The sequence below is a fragment of the Astyanax mexicanus genome, unplaced genomic scaffold, assembly GCF_023375975.1.
Source record: "Astyanax mexicanus isolate ESR-SI-001 unplaced genomic scaffold, AstMex3_surface scaffold_53, whole genome shotgun sequence".
NCBI lineage: Eukaryota > Metazoa > Chordata > Actinopteri > Characiformes > Acestrorhamphidae > Astyanax > Astyanax mexicanus.
In genome coordinates this window covers 77,501-82,500 of record NW_026040063.1, presented here as the reverse complement: position 1 = coordinate 82,500, position 5,000 = coordinate 77,501, and the positions used below count along the sequence as shown (strand labels likewise).

The 5,000-nt window shown below is 53.4% G+C and overlaps 2 non-coding genes across 2 annotated transcripts; both read left to right on the top strand.

Annotated features, from left to right (window-relative positions):
- Positions 1-2,160: 2,160 nt before the first annotated feature.
- Positions 2,161-4,024, top strand: LOC125797785 (18S ribosomal RNA). The gene has a single exon (XR_007436615.1). It is a non-coding gene; the product is annotated as an 18S ribosomal RNA (ribosomal RNA).
- A 373-nt stretch (positions 4,025-4,397) lies between these two features.
- Positions 4,398-4,551, top strand: LOC125797769 (5.8S ribosomal RNA). The gene has a single exon (XR_007436599.1). It is a non-coding gene; the product is annotated as a 5.8S ribosomal RNA (ribosomal RNA).
- The last annotated feature ends 449 nt before the right edge of the window (positions 4,552-5,000 follow it).

The window sequence follows — 5,000 nt, the reverse complement described above, 5'->3', positions numbered from 1 at the left end:
GGTAACTCTGAAAAGTCGAAAAAATGACTAAGTCCAACTTGGTCTACCAGTGGTAGCTCTGAAAAGTCGAAAAAATGACTAAGTCCAACTTGGTCTACCAGTGGTAGCTCTGAAAAGTCGAAAAAATGACTAAGTCCAACTTGGTCTACCAGTGGTAGCTCTGAAAAGTCGAAAAAATGACTAAGTCCAACTTGGTCTACCAGTGGTAGCTCTGAAAAGTCGAAAAAATGACTAAGTCCAACTTGGTCTACCAGTGGTAGGCTCGAAAAGTTGAAAAAATAACTAAGTCCAACTTGGTCTACCAGTGGTAGCTCTGAAAAGTCGAAAAAATGACTAAGTCCAACTTGGTCTACCAGTGGTAGGCTCGAAAAGTCGAAAAAATGACTAAGTCCAACTTGGTCTACCAGTGGTAGGCTCGAAAAGTTGAAAAAATGACTAAGTCCCATTTGGTCTACCAGTGGTAGCTCTGAAAAGTCGAAAAAATGACTAAGTCCAACTTGGTCTACCAGTGGTAGGCTCGAAAAGTTGAAAAAATGACTAAGTCCAACTTGGTCTACCAGTGGTAGCTCTGAAAAGTCGAAAAAATGACTAAGTCCAACTTGGTCTACCAGTGGTAGGCTCGAAAAGTTGAAAAAATAACTAAGTCCAACTTGGTCTACCAGTGGTAGCTCTGAAAAGTCGAAAAAATGACTAAGTCCAACTTGGTCTACCAGTGGTAGGCCCGAAAAAGCTGAAAAAATGACTAAGTCCAACTTGGTCTACCAGTGGTAGGCTCGAAAAGTTGAAAAAATAACTAAGTCCAACTTGGTCTACCAGTGGTAGCTCTGAAAAGTCGAAAAAATGACTAAGTCCAACTTGGTCTACCAGTGGTAGGCCCGAAAAAGCTGAAAAAATGACTAAGTCCAACTTGGTCTACCAGTGGTAGGCTCGAAAAGTTGAAAAAATGACTAAGTCCCATTTGGTCTACCAGTGGTAGCTCTGAAAAGTCGAAAAAATGACTAAGTCCAACTTGGTCTACCAGTGGTAGGCTCGAAAAGTCGAAAAAATGACTAAGTCCAACTTGGTCTACCAGTGGTAGGCTCGAAAAGTTGAAAAAATGACTAAGTCCAACTTGGTCTACCAGTGGTAGGCCCGAAAAAGCTGAAAAAATGACTAAGTCCCACTCGGTCTACCAGTGGTAGGTCGAAAAAGTGCGAAATTTTTCTAAGTCCCCACTTTTGGTCTACCATTTCACGCCAAAAACTAGTGAGGGTGGCGAGCTCCAGGATTTCTGACCCCCTTCGCCCGACTCCCTTGCCCGACGAAGGTGCACTCCGGTCGGCCTCGGAGCGAGTTCGCCCGCGCTCTGGAGGATTTTTCGTCGGGGGGTTTTTCAAAGGGGTGCCGTCGGACTGTTGAGGAGAGTGGCAATGACTAGGGGTCCAAGCACTGGAGATGATTCTCCATTCATTTCTAAGCATGGCAGAGCTTAAATAAAGCCCCAATAATGGTTCCAAAGTGGATTTTTGGACACTATAACACGGACCCGATCCTACCCGACCAAGAAGCTCCGCAGGTCGGCCTCCGTCCCGCCCCCCGCCCCCCAGGCGGTACGGAGGAAAAACCAAACTTCCAGAGACGGTTCCAGGGGGGGTATCTCTTTCATTATTTTGACCCGATCGAATGGACTACCGAGCCCGCCTGGGTAGGCAACCGCGCGGCCCTCCGTGGCCACTGTGCGCGGTGCGTTCCTACCCGACCCAGCGGGTTAGCCTCCAGGGGGGTCCTCCGTCAGGGGGAGGACCTTTCCGAACCTATCCGAGGGAGTCGTAGACGGCCCGTCTATATCTCAATCTGCCCTACACGATAACCGGTCGGCCCGGAGCCGTCGGACTCGGATGCCTCGGTGGTCCTCGCGTCCAACCGAGCTCCAGCACCCGGCTTCAAAAAGCTCCGGACCCCCGGTTTCGGAACGAGCGTTTCCTTGTTATCCCCGAAGCAAGCGGGAACTCGCGCAGCGGAGTTGCCACACTAATTTCCACTGGGAGCAATGAGGGGTGAGCTCGGACGAGCCTCTCCGCCCGTCCCCCCCTCCCCGGGGGGTCCTTCGGACGGTACGGGGCCGATCCCTCTCCCCTCTAAGAACCAATGGTTTTTTCTGTGACAAAAACCACTCGCAGCAACCTGGTTGATCCTGCCAGTAACATATGCTTGTCTCAAAGATTAAGCCATGCAGGTCTAAGTGCACACGGAAGGTACAGTGAAACTGCGAATGGCTCATTAAATCAGTTATGGTTCCTTTGATCGCTCCACACGTTACTCGGATAACTGTGGTAATTCCAGAGCTAATACATGCAAACGAGCGCTGACCGGTCCTCTCTCGGGGGGGCCGGGATGCGTGCATTTATCAGACCCAAAACCCACCCGGGGGGACCCGCGAGGGTTTCCCCCGGCCCTTTGGTGACTCTAGATAACCTCGGGTCGATCGCGCGCCCACCGCGGCGGCGACGTCTCATTCGAATGTCTGCCCTATCAGCTGTCGATGGTAGCATAGGGGGCTACCATGGTGACCACGGGTAACGGGGAATCAGGGTTCGATTCCGGAGAGGGAGCCTGAGAAATGGCTACCACATCCAAGGAAGGCAGCAGGCGCGCAAATTACCCATTACCGACACGGTGAGGTAGTGACGAAAAATAACGATGCAGGTCTCTTTCGAGGCCCTGTAATCGGAATGAACGTATCCTAAACACATGGGTGAGGACCCATTGGAGGGCAAGTCTGGTGCCAGCAGCCGCGGTAATTCCAGCTCCAATAGCGTATATTAAATTTGCTGCAGTTAAAAAGCTCGTAGTTGGACTTCGGGAGTGGGCTGGCGGTCCGCCGCGAGGCGAGCTACCGCCTGTCCCAGACCCTGCCTCCCGGCGCCCCCCGGATGCCCTTGGTTGGGTGTCCGGTCCTCAGGGGTCCGGAGCGTTTACTTTGAAAAAATCAGAGTGTTCAAAGCGGGCACCAAACTCGCCTGAATGCCTGAGCTAGGAATAATGGAATAGGACTCCGGTTCTATTTTGTGGGTTTCCTGAACCAGGGCCATGATTAAGAGGGACGGCCGGGGGCATTCGTATTGCGCCGCTAGAGGTGAAATTCTTGGACCGGCGCAAGACGGACGAAAGCGAAAGCATTTGCCAAGAATGTTTTCATTAATCAAGAACGAAAGTCGGAGGTTCGAAGACGATCAGATACCGTCGTAGTTCCGACCGTAAACTATGCCGACCCGCGATCCGGCGGCGTTATTCCCATGACCCGCCGGGCAGCGTGCGGGGAAACCAGAGTCTTTGGGTTCCGGGGGGAGTATGGTTGCAAAACTGAAACTTAAAGGAATTGACGGAAGGGCACCACCAGGAGTGGAGCCTGCGGCTTAATTTGACTCAACACGGGGAACCTCACCCGGCCCGGACACGGAAAGGATTGACAGACTGATGGCTCTTTCTCGATTCTGTGGGTGGTGGTGCATGGCCGTTCTTAGTTGGTGGAGTGATTTGTCTGGTTAATTCCGATAACGAACGAGATTCCTTCGTGCTAAATAGTTACGCGGCCCCCCGCGGTCGCGGTTAACTTCTTAGAGGGACCAGTGGCGTATAGCCACGCGAGATGGAGCAATAACAGGTCTGTGATGCCCTTAGATGTCCGGGGCTGCACGCGCGCCACAATGGCCGGGCCAGCGTGTGCCTACCCTACGCCGAGAGGCGCGGGTAATCCGCTTAAACCCGTTCGTGACGGGGATTGGGGATTGCAATTATTCCCCATGAACGAGGAATTCCCAGTAAGTGCGGGTCATCAGCTCGCGCTGATTAAGTCCCTGCCCTTTGTACACACCGCCCGTCGCTACTACCGATTGGATGGTTATGTGAGGTCCTCGGATCGGCCACGCCGGGGCTCCTTCGCGGGGCCTTGGTGCTGTGCTGAAAAGTCGATCGAACTTGATCATCTAGAGGAAGTAAAAGTCGTAACAAGGTTTCCGTAGGTGAACCTGCGGAAGGATCATTACCGGGACTTGGGTTGGTAGTGTCTCCCAGTAGGCGCGACTCCCATTTCCACAAACAAAAAATGTTCAAGCCACGGCCCGACGTTGGGAACTACAGGGATTCCCTTCGGCCTTTTAATGACTTGATCGAAAAACGGTGTCCTGAGCAAAAAACGTGTTTTACGGCCAAAGGGAGACGGGTACCTGGCCCCCGAAGTCCGTCTGCGGGGTTTCTTACTCCGGAGGCGGCTCGGCGGCGCGGTTTGATGACCCCGAGTTCGCTTAGGCGTTCCGGGGCGCCCGTACCCGCGGCTGCCGTAAAACATTATTTCAAACCGTCACTTTTTGTGTCTGTTGGTTACATGGCTTCGAAACAAAAACAACCATAAAGAGTACAACTCTTAGCGGTGGATCACTTGGCTCGTGCGTCGATGAAGAACGCAGCCAGCTGCGAGAACTAATGTGAATTGCAGGACACATTGATCATCGACACTTTGAACGCACATTGCGGCCCCGGGTCAATCCCGGGGCCACGCCTGTCTGAGGGTCGCTATTCCAATCTATCGGACCTTTTCGTTCCGTCTCCCTCTTCCCTCCGGGGAAGAGTTAAGAGACGGTTCGAGGGGACCGCGGCTGGAGGTTCGCAGGTGCCCGATCCGAGGCGCCTTCGTCTTCCTAAAAGCAGACTCGGTCAGGTTCCCTTCTCGTTCGGGACTCGACAAAAGCCGCTCGACGGGCTTGATCGCGGGGGAAAAGACTTTCGTCCACCCCTCTCGCCTTCGTCTCCGTTGCCCAGCGATGGGTCTCGGAGGCCGGCTTTCCACACACCGTCCTCTACCGTTCCTCGTTCCGGCGAGGGGAGAGGTGGCGGCGATCCGTGGAGAGACGTCGTAGCGACGGCTGCCGGTGGGTTTTACCCTCTCTGGCTGCCCGTTACGCGCGCCGTCTCTCCGTCGGCGGATCTCCGTCCTCCCTCTCCTTTTCGTTCGGGCCGAGAGC